At 43.8% G+C, this 24,680-nt stretch overlaps 3 non-coding genes and 1 pseudogene across 3 annotated transcripts; all 4 read right to left on the bottom strand.

Moving 5' to 3' along the window:
* Window positions 1–8,970: 8,970 nt before the first annotated feature.
* Window positions 8,971–9,129, bottom strand: LOC135041103 (U1 spliceosomal RNA). Its single transcript, XR_010234827.1, has one exon. It is a non-coding gene; the product is annotated as a U1 spliceosomal RNA (small nuclear RNA).
* Window positions 9,130–9,281: 152 nt separating this feature from the next.
* LOC135041080 (U1 spliceosomal RNA) lies at window positions 9,282–9,445 on the bottom strand. Its single transcript, XR_010234805.1, has one exon. It is a non-coding gene; the product is annotated as a U1 spliceosomal RNA (small nuclear RNA).
* A 687-nt stretch (window positions 9,446–10,132) lies between these two features.
* Window positions 10,133–10,258, bottom strand: LOC135041111 (U1 spliceosomal RNA; annotated as a pseudogene).
* A 152-nt stretch (window positions 10,259–10,410) lies between these two features.
* Window positions 10,411–10,574, bottom strand: LOC135041088 (U1 spliceosomal RNA). The gene has a single exon (XR_010234812.1). It is a non-coding gene; the product is annotated as a U1 spliceosomal RNA (small nuclear RNA).
* Between the last annotated feature and the right edge of the window lie 14,106 nt (window positions 10,575–24,680).

The raw sequence follows: 24,680 nt of genomic DNA, 5'->3' as shown, positions 1-24,680 counted from the left end.
TGCTTATTAGCCTTTGTCAGTATGTACTTTTTGCAAAGTGTCTCTGTGGCGCAATCGGTTAGTGTGTTCGGCTATTAACCAAAAGGTTGGTGGTTCAATCCCATCCAGGGATGTAATTGACCTTGTGATCAGATTTTGGTGATATTTAAGTAGACAAGTCAAAATTTCAAACCCCCTGTTATGGTGTGGGTACCTGGCCTTCCCTGATGTAATCAGAGTTAGATTTGATTCAGTGATTTTATAAAAACAGCTAGGAAGCACAATTTAGCAGTAGGTTGCAGAGAAAAAAAATATGCTGGCAGAAAAATCCAATTGAGTGAATAAACAGCTCTTCATTTTCTGGCTTTATTTTTATGCTATCAAATTTGTTCTCTGAAAAGTGTCCACAAAGCCAAGTCTCTGATTAACACCTTTGTAAGGATGGTTTTTCACCTATTACTAAATTAAACTTGCTTCATTGGAAAGGCAGCAAGATGCATCCTCATTTCAATGTCTACTGAAATAATACAGGTTGACACCAGGAAACATTAACGCCACTGCATCCTTGCTGCTTTCTCATGTGGAAGTCTGTTTAATGTGAAAACAAGGTGATATCTAATTAGCACACAGGTAAGGAATTAAGAAAATCTTTTTTTAAGGGTGAAGATGTTTCTCACAAAATCGTTGCCCCAATGCATCATTGAAATTCAACCTGGAAAGATGATTTTAATATATCACTTGTACATTTTGTATTGCTCTTCTGGTGACAATGTAGTTTGTTTTTGTCAATTACCATTTTAATAATAGGGTAAAGAAAATTAAGTGGATTTTTGAAAGAAAACAATACTGTCAATATACTATTAAAACAAATTAAAATGGTAAAAGTTATTGTACTTTAAGTAAAAATAAAAGAGCAAAAATATCCATCCCAGTTTTGGATTACTTTAATTAACAAAAAAAATGCATATAACAAAGGATAGTTTCAATCTGCCTACCTCTGGGTTATGGGCCCAGCATGCTTCCATTGGAGTACTCTGCTGCACATGTAAGTGCAAGAGATCCTGAAGCACTCACTCATCATGGGAAAGTACCAATGTGTTTCTTTGTTGGTTGATGGAAGAAACATCTTACAAAAACTCTCCAGATTATTGACGTTTTAAAGTTTTTCTAGGAAACGTTCTAGATGAATGCTTATTAGCCTTTGTCAGTATGTACTTTTTGCAAAGTGTCTCTGTGGCGCAATTGGTTAGTGTGTACGGCTATTAACCAAAAGGTTGGTGGTTAAATTCTACCCAGGGACGTAATTGACCTTGTGATCAGATTTTGGTGATATTTAAGTAGACAAGTCAAAATTTCAAACCCCCTCTTATTGTGTAGGGTACCTAGCCTTCTCTGATGTAATCAGAGTTAGATTTGATTCAGTGATTTTATAAAAACAGCTAGGAAGCACAATTTAGCAGTGGGTTGCAGAGAAAAAGAAATATGCTGGCAAAAAAATCCAATTGAGTGATTAAACAGCTCTTCATTTCTGGCTTTATTTTTATGCTAACAAATTTGTTCTCTGAAAAGTGTCCACAAAGCCAAGTCTCTGATTAACACCTTTGTAGGGATGGTTTTTCACCTATTACTAAATTAAACTTGCTTCATTGGAAAGGCAGCAAGATGCATCCTCATTTCAATGTCTACTGAAATAATACAGGTTGACACCAGGAAACATTAACGCCACTGCATCCTTGCTGCTTTCTCATGTGGAAGTCTGTTTAATGTGAAAACAAGGTGATATCTAATTAGCACACAGGTAAGGAATTAAGAAAATCTTTATTTAAGGGTGAAGATGTTTCTCACAAAATCGTTGCCCCAATGCATCATTGAAATTCAAGCTGGAAAGATGATTTTAATATATCACTTGTACATTTTGTATTGCTCTTCTGGTGACAATGTAGTTTGTTTTTGTCAATTACCATTTTAATAATAGGGTAAAGAAAATTAAGTGGATTTTTGAAAGAAAACAATACTGTCAATATACTATCAAAACAAATTAAAATGGTAAAAGTTATTGTACTTTAAGTAAAAATAAAAGATCCAAAATATCAATCCCAGTTTTGGATTACTTTAATTAACAAAAAAAATGCATATAGCAAAGGATAGTTTCAATCTGCCTACCTCTGGGTTATGGGCCCAGCATGCTTCCATTGCAGTACTCTGCTGCACATGTAAGTGCAAGAGATCCTGAAGCACTCACTCATCATGGGAAAGTACCAATGTGTTTCTTCATTGGTTGATGGAAGAAACATCTTACAAAAACTCTCCAGATTATTGACTTTTTAAAGTTTTTCTAGGAAACGTTCTAGATGAATGCTTATTAGCCTTTGTCAGTATGTACTTTTGCAAAGTGTCTCTGTGGCGCAATTGGTTAGTGTGTAAGGCTATTAACCAAAAGGTTGGTGGTTCAATCCCACCCAGCGACGTAATTGACCTTGTGATCAGATTTTGGTGATATTTAAGTAGACAAGTCAAAATTTCAAACCCCATCTATTGTGTAGGGTACCTGGCCTTCTCTGATGTTATCAGAGTTAGATTTGATTCAGTGGTTTTATAAAAAACAGCTAGGAAGCACAATTTAGCAGTGGGTTGCAGAGAAAAAAAATATGCTGGCAAAAAAATCCAATTGAGTGATTAAACAGCTCTTCATTTTCTGGTTTATTTTTATGCTAACAAATTTGTTCTCTGAAAAGTGTCCACAAAGCCAAGTCTCTGATTAACACCTTTGTAGGGATGGTTTTTCACCTATTACTAAATTAAACTTGCTTCATTGGAAAGGCAGCAAGATGCATCCTCATTTCAATGTCTACTGAAATAATACAGGTTGACACCAGGAAACATTAACGCCACTGCATCCTTGCTGCTTTCTCATGTGGAAGTCTGTTTAATGTGAAAACAAGGTGATATCTAATTAGCACACAGGTAAGGAATTAAGAAAATCTTTATTTAAGGGTGAAGATGTTTCTCACAAAATCGTTGCCCCAATGCATCATTGAAATTCAAGCTGGAAAGATGATTTTAATATATCACTTGTACATTTTGTATTGCTCTTCTGGTGACAATGTAGTTTGTTTTTGTCAATTACCATTTTAATAATAGGGTAAAGAAAATGAAGTGGATTTTTGAAAGAAAACAATACTGTCAATATACTATTAAAACAAATTAAAATGGTAAAAGTTATTGTACTTTAAGTAAAAATAAAAGAGCAAAAATATCAATCCCAGTTTTGGATTACTTTAATTAACAAAAAAAAATGCATATAGCAAAGGATAATTTCAATCTGCCTACCTCTGGGTTATGGGCCCAGCATGCTTCCATTGCAGTACTCTGCTGCACATGTAAGTGCAAGAGATCCTGAAGCACTCACTCATCATGGGAAAGTACCAATGTGTTTCTTCGTTGGTTGATGGAAGAAACATCTTACAAAAACTCTCCAGATTATTGACTTTTTAAAGTTTTTCTAGGAAACGTTCTAGATGAATGCTTATTAGCCTTTGTCAGTATGTACTTTTGCAAAGTGTCTCTGTGGCGCAATTGGTTAGTGTGTAAGGCTATTAACAAAAGGTTGGTGGTTCAATCCCACCCAGGAATGTAATTGACCTTGTGATCAGATTTTGGTGATATTTAAGTAGACAAGTCAAAATTTCAAACCCCCTCTTATTGTGTAGGTTACCTGGCCTTCTCTGATGTAATCAGAGTTAGATTTGATTCAGTGATTTTATTAAAAACAGCTAGGAAGCACAATTTAGCAGTGGGTTGCAGATAAAAAAAATATGCTGGCAAAAAAATACAATTGAGTGATTAAACAGCTCTTCATTTTCTGGCTTTATTTTTATGCTAACAAATTTGTTCTCTGAAAAGTGTCCACAAAGCCAAGTCTCTGATTAACACCTTTGTAGGGATGGTTTTTCACCTATTACTAAATTAAACTTGCTTCATTGGAAAGGCAGCAAGATGCATCCTCATTTCAATGTCTACTGAAATAATACAGGTTGACACCAGGAAACATTAACGCCACTGCATCCTTGCTGCTTTCTCATGTGGAAGTCTGTTTAATGTGAAAACAAGGTGATATCTAATTAGCACACAGGTAAGGAATTAAGAAAATCTTTATTTAAGGGTGAAGATGTTTCTCACAAAATCGTTGCCCCAATGCATCATTGAAATTCAAGCTGGAAAGATGATTTTAATATATCACTTGTACATTTTGTATTGCTCTTCTGGTGACAATGTAGTTTGTTTTTGTCAATTACCATTTTTTTTAATAATAGGGTAAAGAAAATTAAGTGGATTTTTGAAAGAAAACAATACTGTCAATATACTATCAAAACAAATTAAAATGGTAAAAGTTATTGTACTTTAAGTAAAAATAAAAGAGCCAAAATATCAATCCCAGTTTTGGATTACTTTAATTAACAAAAAAAATGCATATAGCAAAGGATAGTTTCAATCTGCCTACCTCTGGGTTATGGGCCCAGCATGCTTCCATTGCAGTACTCTGCTGCACATGTAAGTGCAAGAGATCCTGAAGCACTCACTCATCATGGGAAAGTACCAATGTGTTTCTTCATTGGTTGATGTAAGAAACATCTTACAAAAACTCTCCAGATTATTGACTTTTTAAAGTTTTTCTAGGAAACGTTCTAGATGAATGCTTATTAGCCTTTGTCAGTATGTACTTTTGCAAAGTGTCTCTGTGGCGCAATTGGTTAGTGTATAAGGCTATTAACCAAAAGGTTGGTGGTTCAATCCCACCCAGGGACGTAATTGACCTTGTGATCAGATTTTGGTGATATTTAAGTAGACAAGTCAAAATTTCAAACCCCATCTTATTGTGTAGGGTACCTGGCCTTCTCTGATGTAATCAGAGTTAGATTTGATTCATTGATTTTATAAAAACAGCTAGGAAGCACAATTTAGCAGTGGTTTGCAGAGAAAAAAAAATATGCTGGCAGAAAAATCCAATTGAGTGATTAAACAGGTCTTCATTTTCTGGCTTTATTTTTATGCTAACAAATTTGTTCTCTGAAAAGTGTCCACAAAGCCAAGTCTCTGATTAACACCTTTGTAAGGATGGTTTTTCACCTATTACTAAATTAAACTTGCTTCATTGGAAAGGCAGCAAGATGCATCCTCATTTCAATGTCTACTGAAATAATACAAGTTGACACCAGGAAACATTAACGCCACTGCATCCTTGCTGCTTTCTCATGTGGAAGTCTGTTTAATGTGAAAACAAGGTGATATCTAATTATCACACAGGTAAGGAATTAAGAAAATCTTTATTTAAGGGTGAAGATGTTTCTCACAAAATCGTTGCCCTAATGCATCATTGAAATTCAAGCTGGAAAGATGATTTTAATATATCACTTGTACATTTTGTATTGCTCTTCTGGTGACAATGTAGTTTGTTTTTGTCAATTACCATTTTAATAATAGGGTAAAGAAAATTAAGTGGATTTTTGAAAGAAAACAATACTGTCAATATACTGTCAAAACAAATTAAAATGGTAAAAGTTATTGTACTTTAAGTAAAAATAAAAGAGCCAAAATATCAATCCCAGTTTTGGATTACTTTAATTAACAAAAAAAATGCATATAGCAAAGGATAGTTTCAATCTGCCTACCTCTGGGTTATGGGCCCAGCATGCTTCCATTGCAGTACTCTGCTGCACATGTAAGTGCAAAAGATCCTGAAGCACTCACTCATCATGGGAAAGTACCAATGTGTTTCTTCATTGGTTGATGGAAGAAACATCTTACAAAAACTCTCCAGATTATTGACTTTTTAAAGTTTTTCTAGGAAACGTTCTAGATGAATGCTTATTAGATTTTGTCAGTATGTACTTTGGCAAAGTGTCTCTGTGGCGCAATTGGTTAGTGTGTAAGGCTATTAACCAAAAGGTTGGTGGTTCAATCCCACCCAGGGACGTAATTGACCTTGTGTTCAGATTTTGGTGATCTTTAAGTAGACAAGTCAAAATTTCAAACCCCCTCTTATTGTGTAGGGTACCTGGCCTTCTCTGATGTTATCAGAGTTAGATTTGATTCAGTGATTTTATAAAAAAAACAGCTAGGAAGCACAATTTAGCAGTGGGTTGCAGAGAAAAAAAAAATATGCTGGCAAAAAAATCCAATTGAGTGATTAAACAGCTCTTCATTTTCTGGTTTATTTTTATGCTAACAAATTTGTTCTCTGAAAAGTGTCCACAAAGCCAAGTCTCTGATTAACACCTTTGTAGGGATGGTTTTTCACCTATTACTAAATTAAACTTGCTTCATTGGAAAGGCAGCAAGATGCATCCTCATTTCAATGTCTACTGAAATAATACAGGTTGACACCAGGAAACATTAACGCCACTGCATCCTTGCTGCTTTCTCATGTGGAAGTCTGTTTAATGTGAAAACAAGGTGATATCTAATTAGCACACAGGTAAGGAATTAAGAAAATCTTTATTTAAGGGTGAAGATGTTTCTCACAAAATCGTTGCCCCAATGCATCATTGAAATTCAAGCTGGAAAGATGATTTTAATATATCACTTGTACATTTTGTATTGCTCTTCTGGTGACAATGTAGTTTGTTTTTGTCAATTACCATTTTAATAATAGGGTAAAGAAAATTAAGTGGATTTTTGAAAGAAAACAATACTGTCAATATACTATCAAAACAAATTAAAATGGTAAAAGTTATTGTACTTTAAGTAAAAATAAAAGAGCCAAAATATCAATCCCAGTTTTGGATTACTTTAATTAACAAAAAAAATGCATATAGCAAAGGATAGTTTCAATCTGCCTACCTCTGGGTTATGGGCCCAGCATGCTTCCATTGCAGTACTCTGCTGCACATGTAAGTGCAAAAGATCCTGAAGCACTCACTCATCATGGGAAAGTACCAATGTGTTTCTTCATTGGTTGATGGAAGAAACATCTTACAAAAACTCTCCAGATTATTGACTTTTTAAAGTTTTTCTAGGAAACGTTCTAGATGAATGCTTATTAGATTTTGTCAGTATGTACTTTTGCAAAGTGTCTCTGTGGTGCAATTGGTTAGTGTGTAAGGCTATTAACCAAAAGGTTGGTGGTTCAATCCCACCCAGGGACGTAATTGACCTTGTGTTCAGATTTTGGTAATCTTTAAGTAGACAAGTCAAAATTTCAAACCCCCTCTTATTGTGTAGGGTACCTGGCCTTCTCTGATGTTATCAGAGTTAGATTTGATTCAGTGATTTTATAAAAAACAGCTAGGAAGCACAATTTAGCAGTGGGTTGCAGAGAAAAAAAATATGCTGGCAAAAAAATCCAATTGAGTGATTAAACAGCTCTTCATTTTCTGGTTTATTTTTATGCTAACAAATTTGTTCTCTGAAAAGTGTCCACAAAGCCAAGTCTCTGATTAACACCTTTGTAGGGATGGTTTTTCACCTATTACTAAATTAAACTTGCTTCATTGGAAAGGCAGCAAGATGCATCCTCATTTCAATGTCTACTGAAATAATACAGGTTGACACCAGGAAACATTAACGCCACTGCATCCTTGCTGCTTTCTCATGTGGAAGTCTGTTTAATGTGAAAACAAGGTGATATCTAATTAGCACACAGGTAAGGAATTAAGTAAATCTTTATTTAAGGGTGAAGATGTTTCTCACAAAATCGTTGCCCCAATGCATCATTGAAATTCAAGCTGGAAAGATGATTTTAATATATCACTTGTACATTTTGTATTGCTCTTCTGGTGACAATGTAGTTTGTTTTTGTCAATTACCATTTTAATAATAGGGTAAAGAAAATTAAGTGGATTTTTGAAAGAAAACAATACTGTCAATATACTATTAAAACAAATTAAAATGGTAAAAGTTATTGTACTTTAAGTAAAAATAAAAGAGCCAAAATATCAATCCCAGTTTTTTGATTACTTTAATTAACAAAAAAAAAGCATATAGCAGAGGATATTTTCAATCTGCCTACCTCTGGGTTATGGGCCCAGCATGCTTCCATTGCTGTACTCTGCTGCACATGTAAGTGCAAGAGATCCTGAAGCACTCACTCATCATGGGAAAGTACCAATGTGTTTCTTCGTTGGTTGATGGAAGAAACATCTTACAAAAACTCTCCAGATTATTGACTTTTTTAAGTTTTTCTAGGAAACGTTTTAGATGAATGCTTATTAGCATTTGTCAGTTTGTACTTTTGCAAAGTGTCTCTGTGGCGCAATCAGTTAGTGTGTACGGCTGTTAACCAAAAGGTTGGTGGTTCAATCCCACCCAGGGACGTAATTGACCTTGTGATCAGATTTTGGTGATATTTAAGTAGACAAGTCAAAATTTCAAACCCCATCTTATTGTGTAGGGTACCTGGCCTTCTCTGATGTAATCAGAGTTAGATTTGATTCATTGATTTTATAAAAACAGCTAGGAAGCACAATTTAGCAGTGGTTTGCAGAGAAAAAAAATATGCTGGCAGAAAAATCCAATTGAGTGATTAAACAGCTCTTCATTTTCTGGCTTTATTTTTATGCTAACAAATTTGTTCTCTGAAAAGTGTCCACAAAGCCAAGTCTCTGATTAACACCTTTGTAAGGATGGTTTTTCACCTATTACTAAATTAAACTTGCTTCATTGGAAAGGCAGCAAGATGCATCCTCATTTCAATGTCTACTGAAATAATACAAGTTGACACCAGGAAACATTAACGCCACTGCATCCTTGCTGTTTTCTCATGTGGAAGTCTGTTTAATGCGAAAACAAGGTGATATCTAATTATCACACAGGTAAGGAATTAAGAAAATCTTTATTTAAGGGTGAAGATGTTTCTCACAAAATCGTTGCCCTAATGCATCATTGAAATTCAAGCTGGAAAGATGATTTTAATATATCACTTGTACATTTTGTATTGCTCTTCTGGTGACAATGTAGTTTGTTTTTGTCAATTACCATTTTAATAATAGGGTAAAGAAAATTAAGTGGATTTTTGAAAGAAAACAAATTATGCAGTCAAGTTTCCCACATTTGGGGAAATCGCAGGAGCAGCACACCCAGAGTGCAATGGGTGAGCCTTGCCCTGGGAGAAGCACCTTCATGATCATAGTATCTCACCTGGCAGGTAAGTAGGAGTTGGGCTTGAGCTGGGGAGGGTCGATGCTCGGGCACCCCCCTGTCAAGTGAAGGAGATCCAACTGAGGCAGCACAAGGGAACTCTCGAAAGAAGAACAAGGCTAGAGGAAGATCTGAGACAAATAAATCTGACTTTTACCAGAGCTGACCAGAGGAAAGCACAAACACAGTCCCCCACTACCACAAATAATGCAGTCGAGTTTCCCACATTTGGGGAAATCATAGGAGTCAGCATACCCAGAATGCAATGAATGAACCTCACCCTGGGAGAACAATCTTCATGACCATGGTATCTCCTATGCAAAATAAGTATGATTTGGGATAGAGCTGGGGAGGGCCGCTGCTCAGGCACATCTCTGTCAAGTAAAGGAGATTCAACTGAGGCAGCACAAGGGAACTCTCATCTGGGGACAACAACTGCTGGGAGAACACATATTTTCAGATGAACATGGGAGGGCAGAAGGCTGCCTAATACTGAAGCACCCCCAAACAACAAACCAAATGCAACAACTAGTACAAGCATTCCTGGGGGAAGGCCTACAGCAGATGGATTTGCATATGGTGATGTCATCCAAGCAGTGGGTCAAAGTTGGCTTCAACCCTCGTCTGCATATGAAAAGAAAAAAGGGATGTGCAGGGCATGGCGTCCTTTTGTGGCGCTTGGATGACCCCTAATTCACATTAAACATCTCCACCCTCCTTCGGTGTGGGTCTCATGTTGGCTATGCCCCAGCCCCTGAAGCATTCAAGATGATTTCTTGCAGCAGCTGGGCACTGTAACAGCTCCAGAGCTGTTCTGTAAGGCATGTAAAAGGGTGTGGGCCCTGCAGCACTACCTGTAGTATGCATTGTGCGTTGGAAGGCACAAGTAAGCAGACGGGAGATGTCAGGATAGTGCGCAAGGGCATAGAAGGGAGCGGCTCAAGAAAAGAGAAGTGGAAACAGACAGCAAACTAGGCTGGAGAGAGACCTGAGATAAAGAGATCTGAATTATACGAGAGCCGACCAGTCAAGTTTCCCACATTTGGGGAAATCACAGGGGCAGCACACCCAGAGTGCAATGGGTGAGCCTTGCCCTGGGAGAAGCACCTACATGATCATAGTATCTCACCTGGCAGGTAAGTAGGAGTTGGGCTAGAGCTGCGAAGGGTCGCTGCTCGGGTACCCCCCTGTCAAGTGAAGGAGATCCAACTGAGGCAGCACAAGGGAACTCTCGAAAGAGGAACAAGGCTAGAGGAAGATCTGAGACAAAGAAATCTGATTTTTACCAGAGTTGACCAGAAGAAAGCACAAACACAGTCCCCCACTACCACAAATAATGCAGTTGAGTTTCCCACATTTGGTGAAATCACAGGGGTCAGCATACCCAGAATGCAATGAATGAACCTCACCCTGGGAGAACAATCTTCATGACCATGGTATCTCCTATGCAAAATAAGTATGATTTGGGATAGGGCTGGGCCGTGCAATACAAAGAGGGATTCCTCCGCTCAGGGACATTCTATCTAAACCAAACTTACAGAAACTATTGAGGGGAACATGATCTATAAACGACATTAATTGTGAACCTTTGTAACGAATGAGTCGCACGCTACGATCACATAAACTCTACCGTAAATGCGCATACTGCGCGTGCGAGTGCACGCTATTGCGGGTATGCGCTTCCACGGGAGAGCGTACGCATGCGCAGCACGGACCAGTGTGCGGTGCAAATATGGCAGTGTGCATTGAGACATTTTTCTGACTTCGACAGCAGTCACACAGGGGGAAAACATCCAAGGAAGATGGTCAAGTCAGGAAAGTTTTCTCCACATAAATGTTCTGGAGTTAAGGGCCATTTAATAACTGCAGGCACAGTACGCACTGGGACGGGTGCCCAGCATCCTCTACGGACTAAGAGAAAAGGATTTACCGGTAGGTATTAAAATCCTATTTTCTCTAACGTCCTAGAGGATGCTGGGGACTCCGTAAGGACCATGGGGATAGATAGGCTCCGCAGGAGACATGGGTACTTTAAGAAAGACTTTAGTTCTGGGTGTGCACTGGCTCCTCCCTCTATGCCCCTCCTCCAGACCTCAGTTTGATACTGTGCCCAGTGGAGACTGGGTGCTTTTCAGGAGCTCTCCTGAGCTTTCTGACAGAAAGTATTTTGTTAGGTTTTTAATTTTCAGGGAGCACTGCTGGCAACAGACTCCCTCATCGAGGGACTGAGGGGAGAGAAGCAGCCCTACTCTCTGAGTTGCAAGGTCCTGCTTCTTAGGCTACTGGACACCATTAGCTCCAGAGGGATTGGTACGCAGGATCTCACCCTCGCCGTCCGTCCCAGAGCCGCGCCTCCATCCCCCTTGCAGAGCCGGAAGATAGAAGCCGGGTGAGTATGAGAAGAAAAGAAGACTTCAGAGGCGGCAGAAGACTTCATAATCTTCACAGAAGTAACGCACAGCACTGCAGCTGTGCGCCATTGATCCCATACACCTCACACACTCCGGTCACTGTAAGGGTGCAGGGCGCAGGGGGGTGGGGGGGCACCCTGGGCAGCAATATAAACCTCTTTTTGGCAAAAATATAACACATATACAGCGGGGCACTGTATATATGTATGAGCCCCCGCCAATTTTACAGTTTAAGCGGGACAGAAGCCTGCCGCCGAGGGTGCGGGGCTTCTCCCTCAGCACTCACCAGCGCCATTTTTTCTTCACAGCACCGCTGAGAGGAAGCTCCCCGGACTCTCCCCTGCTTATACCACAGTAGACAAGAGAGTTGAAAAGAGGGGGGGGGGGCACATAATTTGGCGCAAATTACATGCTGCAGTACTACTGGGCAAACATTAAGTTACTGTGTATTCCTGGGTTATATAGCGCTGGGGTGTGTGCTGGCATACTCTCTCTCTGTCTCTCCAAAGGGCCTTGTGGGGAAACTGTCTTCAGAAAAAGCATTCCCTGTGTGTGTGGTGTGTCGGTACACGTGTGTCGACATGTCTGAGGAAGAAGGCTATATTAGAGAGGAGCAGGAGCAAATGAATGTGGTGTCTCCGCCGACAGCTGATTGGATGGATATGTGGAATGTTTTAAATGCTAGTGTAAACTCATTGCACAAAAGATTAGACAAGGCTGAAGCTTTGGGACAGTCAGGGTCTCAACCCATGCCTGATCCTATGTTGCAGGGACTGTCAGGGTCTCATAAGCGCCCACTATCCCAGATTGTTGACACAGATACAGACACGGATTCTGACTCCAGTGTCGATTACGATGATGCAAAGTTACAGCCAAAATTGGCAAAATCCATTCGATATATGATTATGGCAATAAAAGATGTTTTGCACATCAGAGAGGAACCCCCTGTCCCTGACAAGAGGGTACATATGTACAAGGTGAAAAAGCCTGAGGTAACCTTTGAGGGGGTCACATGAGCTGAACGAGTTATGTGAAAAAGCTTGGGAATCTCCAGATAAAAGACTGCAGATTTCCAAAAGGATTCTTATGGCGTATCCTTTCCCATCAACGGATAGGTTACGATGGGAATCCTCCCCTAGGGTGGACAAAGCATTAATACGCTTATCCAAGAAGGTAGCCCTCCCGTCCCAGTATACGGCTACCCTCAAAGAGTCTGCTGACCGCAAACATGAGATTACCCTGAAGTCCATTTATACACATTCAGGTACCTTACTCAGACCGGCAATTGCGTCGGCCTGGGTGTGTAGTGCTGTAGCGGCATGGACGGATACCTTATCTGAGGGGATGGATACCCTAGATAAGGATACTATTTTATTGACCCTGGGGCATATAAGAGATGCTGTCCTATATATGTGTGTATGCAAACTACAGGTGGTGCTGCAGTGCTCACACCCTTTTACTTGTCTTGTAGAGCAACTCTGGAGCTGTTTCTGGGTCCAGCTGCTGCAAGAAATCAGCTTGAATGCTTCAGGGGCTGGGGCATGGCCAACATGAGCCCACACTGATGGGGGGTGGGGGTGTATAAAGCGATTTAGGGGTCATCCAAGCGCAACCCCACAAAGGCCGCCATGCCCTGCGTGACCCTTTTCTCTTTTCATATGCAGACGAGGGTTGCAGCCAACTATGCCCACTGCTTGGATGACATCACTATATGCAAATCCATCTGCTGCAGGCCTTCCCCCAGGAATGCTTGCAGTAGTTGTTGCATTTGGTTTGTTGTTTGGGGGTGCTTCAGTATTAGGCAGCCTTCTGCCCTCCCACATTCGTCTGAAAATGTGTTCTCCCTGCAGTTGTTGTTCCCAGATGAGAGTTCCCTTGTGCTTCCTCAGTTGAATCTCCTTAACTTGACAGGGGTGTGCCCGAGCAGCCGCCCTCCACAGCCCTATCCCAACACATACTTATCTTGCATATGAGATCTCTTGATCATGAAGATAGTTCTCACAGGGTGAGGTTCATCCATTACATTTTAAAGTAGGAAGGTACAAATTACATATTCAAATTACATATATGTGCTGGATTCAAATGTTTTCCCCCCTTCCTTTCTCAATTGTGCCCATCAGCAGCTATTCTAATGTTGCTGCCAATGGGTGTGACGCATTCATTTCTTCTGTGGGGTACACTGGACTCCACAAGGATTCACATTGTATATGTACACCAGAGTAGGATCTTGATCTGAGGCACCAACAGGCTCAAAGCTTTTGACTGTTCCCAAGATGCTCAGCGCCCCCTCCTCTATAACCTCGCTTCCATGAACAGGGAGCTCAGTTTGTAGTTGGTGCCTTCAGTAGCAGGCCACTTAACAGGGGGCTGCCTCAGGCAGCCTATTCTTAGCTATTAATTTTGGCAAGAAAAGAAGAACTTTTTTTATAAGAATCTACAAGGGCTGCAGCAGGCTAGGTCTAATAGACCTCTTTACTGCAGCTCCATCACTCCCAGTGGCGCAGTATACTCCCGTGCCCCGGTTGCTGGGTCACTGCAGCGGAGGCTCCGGTTTCTTCCTAAGGTCAGTCACACACACACCGCCCTCCGGGATCACGAGGCCGCTGATGGGGGCGGGCCGTGTGCGCACTGGCGTGGACACTGATTACTGGGCAGCCGCTCCACTAGCCACCAGGGACAGTTAAGGAGCACAGCTCTGGGGTTTTTTCTCCTATATTAACCCCATTTTGTACTACCCGCAGTGCATTGTGATAGGTAATGGGGCCTAATTCAGGTTGGATCGCAATCCAACTGCAAAAACTGCTAAGAGCATACGCATCCGCCTGCATTTTCTGCGGCACCCCGCAGATAATGCGATCACCTCTGCCTGTGAATCGGTGAAGGGGGGGGGAGGGGGGTCAACAACACTCCATTTCCAAGTCGGAGATGGAGCGGTGCGGGGGCACGGTTTCAAAATGGGGTCGGCAACGGAGAAACAGGAGGCGTGGCCAGAGCAGCTGCATGACATCACATGGGCCGGACTCTGCCAGTGGAGCCCCAGCGTCATGAGGTAGATTTTGTAGAGGCCGGGGAGGACTTCTGTTCCTGGGAACTAGCTGTGTTGTGCAGCTTTATTCCTCTGCCCCTACCTCTGGCAAGAAAGGACGCACCTCGCACTTTCTTGTTTCTTTGTGACCGAAAGGACTGCATTTGATAATGCGGAGCTTTCTTATGCTGTGAGGGAACATAAGGTAAAAAATTTGATTTTCCAACTGTAGCTGTGCGTGTTAATGCTTTGTCCATCCTATGGGAGGATTTCCATCGTAACCTATCCGTTGATGGAAAAGGATACGCCATAAGAATCCTTTTGGAAATCTGCAGTCTTTTATCTGGAGATTCCCAAGCTTTTTCACATAACTCGTTCAGCTCGTGTGACCCCCTCAAAGGTTACCTCAGGCTTCTTTCCCTTGTACATATGTACCCTCTTGTCAGGGACAGGGGGTTCCTCTGTGATGTGCAAAACATCTTTTATTGCCATAATCATATATCGAATGGATTTTGCCAATTTTGGCTGTAACTTTGCATCATCGTAATCGACACTGGAGTCAGAATCCGTGTCGGTATCTGTGTCAACAATCTGGGATAGTGGGCGCTTATGAGACCCTGACAGTCCCTGCAACATAGGATCAGGCATGGGTTGAGTCCCTGACTGTCCCAAAGCTTCAGCCTTGTCTAATCTTTTGTACAATGAGTTTACACTAGCATTTAAAACATTCCACATATCCATCCAATCAGGTGTCAGCGGAGACACCACATTCATTTGCTCCCGCTCCTCTCTAATATAGCCTTCTTCCTCAGACATGTCGACACACGTGTACCGACACACCACACACACAGGGAATGCTTTTTCTGAAGACATTTTCCCCACAAGGCCCTTTGGAGAGACAGAGAGAGAGTATGCCAGCACACTCCCCAGCGCTATATAACCCAGGAATAACACAGTAACTTAATGTTTGTCCAGTAGCGCTGCTGTATGTAATTTGCGCCGAATTATGTGCCCCCCCTCTCTTTTCAACCCTCTTCTCTACCGTGGTATAAGCAGGGGAGAGTCCGGGGAGCTTCCTCTCAGCGGTGCTGTGGAGAAAAAATGGCGCTGGTGAGTGCTGAGGGAGAAGCCCCGCCCCCTCGGCGGCGGGCTTCTGTCCCGCTTAAACTGTAAAATTGGTGGGGGCTCATACATATATACAGTGCCCAGCTGTATATATGTTATATTTTTGCCAAAAAGAGGTTTATATTGCTGCCCAGGGCGCCCCCCCTGCGCCCTGCACCCTTACAGTGACCGGAGTATGTGAGGTGTATGGGAGCAATGGCGCACAGCTGTAGTGCTGTGCGCTACCTCAGTGAAGATCATGAACTCTGTGGAGCCCGTCTATCCCCATGGTCCTTACGGAGTCCCCAGCATCCTCTAGGACGTTAGAGAAACTAGGATTTTAATACCTACCGGTAAATCCTTTTCTCTTAGTCTGTTGAGGATGCTGGGCACCCGTCCCAGTGTGTACTGTGTCTGCAGTTATTAAATGGCCCTTAACTCCAGAACATTTATGTGGAGACAACTTTCCTGACTTGACCATCTTCCTTGGACGTTTTCCCCCTGTGTGACTGCTCCCCAGCCTCGGAGGGTTGCATCTGTGGTCCCTAGGATCCAGTCCTGGATCCCGAACCATCGCCCCTCTAGGAGGTGAGAACTGTGCAGCCACCAATGGAGTGAGATTCTGGTCTTGGAAGACAGGATTATCCTCCGGTGCATGTGTAGGTGGGATCCGGACCACTTGTCCAACAGGTCCCACTGGAACACTCTGGCATGGAACCTGCCAAACTGAATGGTCTCGTAGGCCACAACCATCTTCCCCAGCAACTGAATGCATTGATGGATTAACACTCTTGCTGGTTTCAGAATTTGTTTGACCAGACTCTGGATCTCCATAGCCTTTCCAGTGGAAGAAAACCTCTTCTGTGTCCAGTATGTGTTATGATTCCAGCACTCTGGTCAGAGAAGATCTTATGGCAAGGACCGGAGCACTGGAACGGAATGCTGGGGAAGGGAGCAGGACAGGAAAATAGCCCTTGGCGCCCTAACTCTGTTGTCTCACCCGTGTTGTCAGAAATCCCCTGCGAGACTATGGTTTCTTGAGCCCTTGGCAGCCGCGTTTGAAGGGCGGATTATGTCTGCCCAACTTCGATGCCCCCCGGTCTTAATGAGAGACAAAGGGAAACCCGAGACAGGGTGATAACAAGAGGCCCTCTAACTAAACAACCAGGCCAGGGGCTAAGCAAACTCAAAACTATAATATGTGCTGAGAAACCGCCAGGAAAAAGGACAACCAAAATATCCACTTGTCCAATTCTCCTACCCGGCACCGCCGAGTACCAGAGAGGACTTCTGGAAGCGGAACCCTCCGCAAATGCTCCAAACACAAAATATAAAAGGTAAAGCGGCTGAGCCGCAACACACGGCAGAGCCGCAACTCACGAACACCACTGGATATAAAACGGTGATCAGTCAGGACTCCAGGGAACCAAACGACCTCTTGGGATGAGATGACAACTCCCGAATACCGGACTTCTGCGGACTGGAATGACCGGATACAGCAGGACTGGAAACAGACTCTCAGCAAACAAAGGCAGCATGCAGGAAGCTATTACCGGCATCTGTGAGAAGCCCTGGGAGTGTATTTAACAAGGAGTCCTCCAATCAGCTGCTAAAGGCTGATTAGAATAAATGCCGTGCAGCTGCCTTGCTGCACGGCCAGAGAGCAGGTGAATATCTTAATTTCCTAAAGCCTAGCAACGGGGAACGCGGTCCACCAGTGGCGTCCCCGTTGCTAGGGTCCGTGCGGCTCAGCGCGCCCGGCGTCTAGCATTGCTAGGGAGCCGGCGGCTGTACGTGCATGGCATCTCTAGTTGATAGGCGGGCCGCGCAGACCATCAAGCGGACCCCGGCGCCTAACAGTACCCCCCCCTTGAGGAGGGGTCAAGGAACCCCTAAAGCCAGGTTTCTGAGGAAATTCCCGAAAAAATGCCCTCTTGAGCCTCGGGGCATGAAGATCCTTATCCAGGACCCAAGACCTTTCCTCCGGACCATAGCCTTTCCAGTGAACCAGAAAATACAGCCGATCCCGGGACAATTTGGAATCGAGAACCTTCTCTACCAAGAACTCCTGTTGTCCCTGTACATCCACTGGAGATCTACCCTGAGAGATCTTCCGAGGAAATCTACTGGAAGAAACGTATTGTTTCAACAGGGAACAATGAAACGTATTTCCAATCCTGAGAGATCTTGGTAAACGTAACCGAAAGGCAACTGGGTTGACTCTTTTAATAATAAGAAATGGCCCAATAAATTTGGGTCCCAGTCTAGCTGAGGATTGTCGAAGCCTGATGTTGCGAGTCGACAACCACACCCTATCTCCCACCTTAAAAGTGCAAGGACGTCGGAGCCTGTCAGAAAATTTCTTCTCTCGAAAGGCCGCTTTTCTGAGAGCAAGGTGCACCTTTTTCCAAATGGCTCTGAGATGGGAGGTTAAGGTAAGCGAGGAGACTGAGGAATGATGAAAAAAAGAATTAGATCTGGGGTGAAAACCAAAAACTGAAAAGAATGGAGACTCTTTAGTGGAGGAATGACAAGAATTATTGTAAGCAAATTCAGCCAACGGAAGAAACTCGGACCAATCATTCTGGAGTTTGGCTGAATACAAGCGCAAATATTGTTTCAATGATTGGTTAACTCGTTCGGTTTGCCCGTTGGATTGTGGGTGGTAACCGGATGTTAACGACAATTTCATCTTCAATGAGGCACAAAAACATTTCCAGAATTGTGCGATGAATTGTGGACCCCGATCAGAAACAATATCAGTAGGCAACCCATGAAGCCTGAATACATGGCGGAGAAACAAAACTGCCAACCCTTGGGCAGAAGGCAATCGGGGAAGAGCAATAAAATGAGCCATTTTACTAAAACGGTCCACTACCACCCATATGACTCGGAATCCGGCTGAAAGGGGAAGGTCAACCACAAAATCCATGGAAATATGAGACCACGGCCGGAGAGGAACATTTACGGGCATAAGTTGCCCGATGGGCAAGGAACGGGGAACCTTATGCTGTGCACAAACCTGACTTGAATAAACAAATTCCTTGACGTCTTTAGAAAGACCAGGCCACCATACTGAGCGAGAGACTAACTCCAATGTCTTAGAGACTCCTGGATGCCCTGAAACTTTGTTATCATGGAATTCCGTTAAAACAGTAACTCTCAAAAACTCAGGGACGTAAAGACGACCAGCAGGAGTAATTCTAGGAGCTTGGTGTTGAAGCTGTTTTAACTGGGTAAATAAATCTTGTGTGAGGCCCGCCCAGATGACCGAAGATGGAAGTATGGGGGTAACAGGATTGTTATTGTGAACCGGAAGAAAGCTATGTGACAGGGCATCAGCCTTAGTATTCTTGGAACCAGGCCTGAAAGTGATTATAAATTTGAAACGCGTAAAAAATAATGCCCAACGTGCCTGCCGGGCATTAAGCCGCTTAGCCGATTCAATCTATTGCAGGTTCTTATGGTCAGTCAATACCGAAATAGTATGTTTTGCTCCCTCCAGCCAATGCCTCCACTCCTCGAAAGCCCATTTTACCGCCAGTAACTCCCGATTACCAACGTCATAGTTGGATTCAGCGGAGGAGAATTTCCTGGACATAAAGGCACAAGGATGTAACTCCAGAGACTCCGGATCCTTTTGAGAAAGGATAGCCCCCACTCCAACCTCCGAGGCATCAACCTCCACCACAAAGGGCAATTCCGGATTAGGATGTCAGAGGACTGGAGCCGAGACAAAGGCTTGTTTCAAGGCCCGGAAGGACAACTCAGCTTCACGCGACCAGTTGGTAGGATCCGCTCCTTTCTTTGTCAGAGCTACAATGGGAGCAACCAGGTCAGAAAAAGAATGAATGAACCTCCTATAATAATTCGCAAACCCTAAAAAACGCTTAATTGCTTTTAAATTGGTGGGTTGCGCCCAACTAAGGATGGCCTGGAGTTTCTTTGGTTCCATGGAAAATTATGTACCCTAAAAAAGATACTTCCGTGACATGAAACTCACACTTCTCCAGCTTGGCATATAAATGATTCTCACATAACTTTTGAAGAACCAGACGCACCTGGGTAACATGTTGTTCCATTGATTTAGAAAAAATCAGGATGTCGTCTAAGTAAACGACCACGAATTTCCCTAGGAAGTCACGGAGCACATCGTTAATGAGGTCTTGAAAAACTGCCGGAGCATTGGACAGGCCGAACGGCATCACCAGGTATTCGTAGTGACCCGACTGAGTACTGAAGGCCGTTTTCCACTCATCTCCAGATTTAATTCGGATGAGGTTGTACGCTCCTCTAAGGTCAATTTTAGAAAAAATCACAGCAGAACGTAACTGATCAAAGAGTACAGAAATCAACGGCAAAGGATAGGTGTTTTTAACTGAGATCTTATTCAGGGCTCTAAAATCAATGCAAGGTCTAAGCGAGCCATCCTTTTTCTCCACAAAGAAGAAGCCTGCACTTAAAGGAGATTTTGATGGTCTAATAAATCCTTTCTCAAGGCTCTCCTTTACATAATCATTCATAGCCGCAGTTTCTGGCCCGGATAATGCATATAATCTTCCCTTTGGCAATGCGGCACCAGGAATTAACTCAATAGCACAATCATAAGGCCGATGGGGAGGCAGAATGTCCGCATTGCCTTTGGAGAAAACATCAGCAAACTCCTGGTATTCCACCGGAATGAGTTCTGGAATGATAGCTGCTACTCTGACTGGAAACGTGATACATTCCTTATCACAAAAAGTACCCCAATGTGAAATCTTCCCCGACCGCCAATCAATGGTGGGATTATGAAAGGCCAGCCAAGGGTGACCCAGAACAACTGGAACTGCTGGGCAATGTGTAAGAAAGAACTCGATTTTCTCGGAATGTAGAGCTCCTACTGTAAGTAGTACAGGGGGTGTACGGAGAGAAATAATCCCATTAGACAGCGGACTCCCATCTAAGCCATGCATGGTGACACACCTACCCTACAAGGTGAAAAAGCCTGAGGTAACCTTTGAGGGGGTCACATGAGCTGAACGAGTTATGTGAAAAAGCTTGGGAATCTCCAGATAAAAGACTGCAGATTTCCAAAAGGATTCTTATGGCGTATCCTTTCCCATCAATGGATAGGTTACGATGGGAATCCTACCCTAGGGTGGACAAAGCATTAACACGCTTATCCAAGAAGGTAGCCCTCCCGTCCCAGTATACGGCTACCCTCAAAGAGTCTGCTGACCGCAAACAGGAGATTACCCTGAAGTCCATTTATACACATTCAGGTACCTTACTCAGACCGGCAATTGCGTCGGCCTGGGTGTGTAGTGCTGTAGCGGCATGGACGGATACCTTATCTGAGGGGATGGATACCCTAGATAAGGATACTATTTTATTGACCCTGGGGCATATAAGAGATGCTGTCCTATATATGTGTGTATGCAAACTACAGGTGGTGCTGCAGGGCTCACACCCTTTTACTTGTCTTGTAGAGCAACTCTGGAGCTGTTTCTGGGTCCAGCTGCTGCAAGAAATCAGCTTGAATGCTTCAGGGGCTGGGGCATGGCCAACATGAGCCCACACTGATGGGGGGTGGGGGTGTATAAAGCGATTTAGGGGTCATCCAAGCGCAACCCCACAAAGGCCGCCATGCCCTGCGTGACCCTTTTCTCTTTTCATATGCAGACGAGGGTTGCAGCCAACTATGCCCACTGCTTGGATGACATCACTATATGCAAATCCATCTGCTGCAGGCCTTCCCCCAGGAATGCTTGCAGTAGTTGTTGCATTTGGTTTGTTGTTTGGGGGTGCTTCAGTATTAGGCAGCCTTCTGCCCTCCCACATTCGTCTGAAAATGTGTTCTCCCTGCAGTTGTTGTTCCCAGATGAGAGTTCCCTTGTGCTTCCTCAGTTGAATCTCCTTAACTTGACAGGGGTGTGCCCGAGCAGCCGCCCTCCACAGCCCTATCCCAACACATACTTATCTTGCATATGAGATCTCTTGATCATGAAGATAGTTCTCACAGGGTGAGGTTCATCCATTACATTTTAAAGTAGGAAGGTACAAATTACATATTCAAATTACATATATGTGCTGGATTCAAATGTTTTCCCCCCTTCCTTTCTCAATTGTGCCCATCAGCAGCTATTCTAATGTTGCTGCCAATGGGTGTGACGCATTCATTTCTTCTGTGGGGTACACTGGACTCCACAAGGATTCACATTGTATATGTACACCAGAGTAGGATCTTGATCTGAGGCACCAACAGGCTCAAAGCTTTTGACTGTTCCCAAGATGCTCAGCGCCCCCTCCTCTATAACCTCGCTTCCATGAACAGGGAGCTCAGTTTGTAGTTGGTGCCTTCAGTAGCAGGCCACTTAACAGGGGGCTGCCTCAGGCAGCCTATTCTTAGCTATTAATTTTGGCAAGAAAAGAAGAACTTTTTTTATAAGAATCTACAAGGGCTGCAGCAGGCTAGGTCTAATAGACCTCTTTACTGCAGCTCCATCACTCCCAGTGGCGCAGTATACTCCCGTGCCCCGGTTGCTGGGTCACTGCAGCGGAGGCTCCGGTTTCTTCCTAAGGTCAGTCACACACACACCGCCCTCCGGGATCACGAGGCCGCTGATGGGGGCGGGCCGTGTGCACACTGGCGTGGACACTGATTACTGGGCAGCCGCTCCACTAGCCACCAGGGACAGTTAAGGAGCACAGCTCTGGGGTTTTTTCTCCTATATTAACCCCATTTTGTACTACCCGCAGTGCATTGTGATAGGTAATGGGGCCTAATTCAGGTTGGATCGCAATCCAACTGCAAAAACTGCTAAGAGCATACGCATCCGCCTGCATTTTCTGCGGCACCCCGCAGATAATGCGATCACCTCTGCCTGTGAATCGGTGAAGGGGGGGGGGGAGGGGGGTCAACAACACTCCATTTCCAAGTCGGAGATGGAGCGGTGCGGGGGCACGGTTTCAAAATGGGGTCGGCAACGGAGAAACAGGAGGCGTGGCCAGAGCAGCTGCATGACATCACATGGGCCGGACTCTGCCAGTGGAGCCCCAGCGTCATGAGGTAGATTTTGTAGAGGCCGGGGAGGACTTCTGTTCCTGGGAACTAGCTGTGTTGTGCAGCTTTATTCCTCTGCCCCTACCTCTGGCAAGAAAGGACGCACCTCGCACTTTCTTGTTTCTTTGTGACCGAAAGGACTGCATTTGATAATGCGGAGCTTTCTTATGCTGTGAGGGAACATAAGGTAAAAAATTTGATTTTCCAACTGTAGCTGTGCGTGTTAATGCTTTGTCCATCCTACGGGAGGATTTCCATCGTAACCTATCCGTTGATGGAAAAGGATACGCCATAAGAATCCTTTTGGAAATCTGCAGTCTTTTATCTGGAGATTCCCAAGCTTTTTCACATAACTCGTTCAGCTCGTGTGACCCCCTCAAAGGTTACCTCAGGCTTCTTTCCCTTGTACATATGTACCCTCTTGTCAGGGACAGGGGGTTCCTCTGTGATGTGCAAAACATCTTTTATTGCCATAATCATATATCGAATGGATTTTGCCAATTTTGGCTGTAACTTTGCATCATCGTAATCGACACTGGAGTCAGAATCCGTGTCGGTATCTGTGTCAACAATCTGGGATAGTGGGCGCTTATGAGACCCTGACAGTCCCTGCAACATAGGATCAGGCATGGGTTGAGTCCCTGACTGTCCCAAAGCTTCAGCCTTGTCTAATCTTTTGTACAATGAGTTTACACTAGCATTTAAAACATTCCACATATCCATCCAATCAGGTGTCAGCGGAGACACCACATTCATTTGCTCCCGCTCCTCTCAAATATAGCCTTCTTCCTCAGACATGTCGACACACGAGTACCGACACACCACACACACAGGGAATACTTTTTCTGAAGACATTTTCCCCACAAGGCCCTTTGGAGAGACAGAGAGAGAGTATGCCAGCACACTCCCCAGCGCTATATAACCCAGGAATAACACAGTAACTTAATGTTTGTCCAGTAGCGCTGCTGTATGTAATTTGCGCCGAATTATGTGCCCCCCCTCTCTTTTCAACCCTCTTCTCTACCGTGGTATAAGCAGGGGAGAGTCCGGGGAGCTTCCTCTCAGCGGTGCTGTGGAGAAAAAATGGCGCTGGTGAGTGCTGAGGGAGAAGCCCCGCCCCCTCGGCGGCGGGCTTCTGTCCCGCTTAAACTGTAAAATTGGTGGGGGCTCATACATATATACAGTGCCCAGCTGTATATATGTTATATTTTTGCCAAAAAGAGGTTTATATTGCTGCCCAGGGCGCCCCCCCTGCGCCCTGCACCCTTACAGTGACCGGAGTATGTGAGGTGTATGGGAGCAATGGCGCACAGCTGCAGTGCTGTGCGCTACCTCAGTGAAGATCATGAACTCTGTGGAGCCCGTCTATCCCCATGGTCCTTACGGAGTCCCCAGCATCCTCTAGGACGTTAGAGAAACTAGGATTTTAATACCTACCGGTAAATCCTTTTCTCTTAGTCTGTTGAGGATGCTGGGCACCCGTCCCAGTGTGTACTGTGTCTGCAGTTATTAAATGGCCCTTAACTCCAGAACATTTATGTGGAGACAACTTTCCTGACTTGACCATCTTCCTTGGACGTTTTCCCCCTGTGTGACTGCTCCCCAGCCTCGGAGGGTTGCATCTGTGGTCCCTAGGATCCAGTCCTGGATCCCGAACCATCGCCCCTCTAGGAGGTGAGAACTGTGCAGCCACCAATGGAGTGAGATTCTGGTCTTGGAAGACAGGATTATCCTCCGGTGCATGTGTAGGTGGGATCCGGACCAATTGTCCAACAGGTCCCACTGGAACACTCTGGCATGGAACCTGCCAAACTGAATGGTCTCGTAGGCCACAACCATCTTCCCCAGCAACTGAATGCATTGATGGATTAACACTCTTGCTGGTTTCAGAATTTGTTTGACCAGACTCTGGATCTCCATAGCCTTTCCAGTGGAAGAAAACCTCTTCTGTGTCCAGTATGTGTTATGATTCCAGCACTCT

Source organism: Pseudophryne corroboree, unplaced genomic scaffold (genome assembly GCF_028390025.1).
Source record: "Pseudophryne corroboree isolate aPseCor3 unplaced genomic scaffold, aPseCor3.hap2 scaffold_791, whole genome shotgun sequence".
NCBI classification, from domain to species: domain Eukaryota; kingdom Metazoa; phylum Chordata; class Amphibia; order Anura; family Myobatrachidae; genus Pseudophryne; species Pseudophryne corroboree.
The sequence above is the reverse complement of the archived record's forward strand: the minus strand, read 5'-3'. Positions and strand labels throughout refer to the sequence as shown.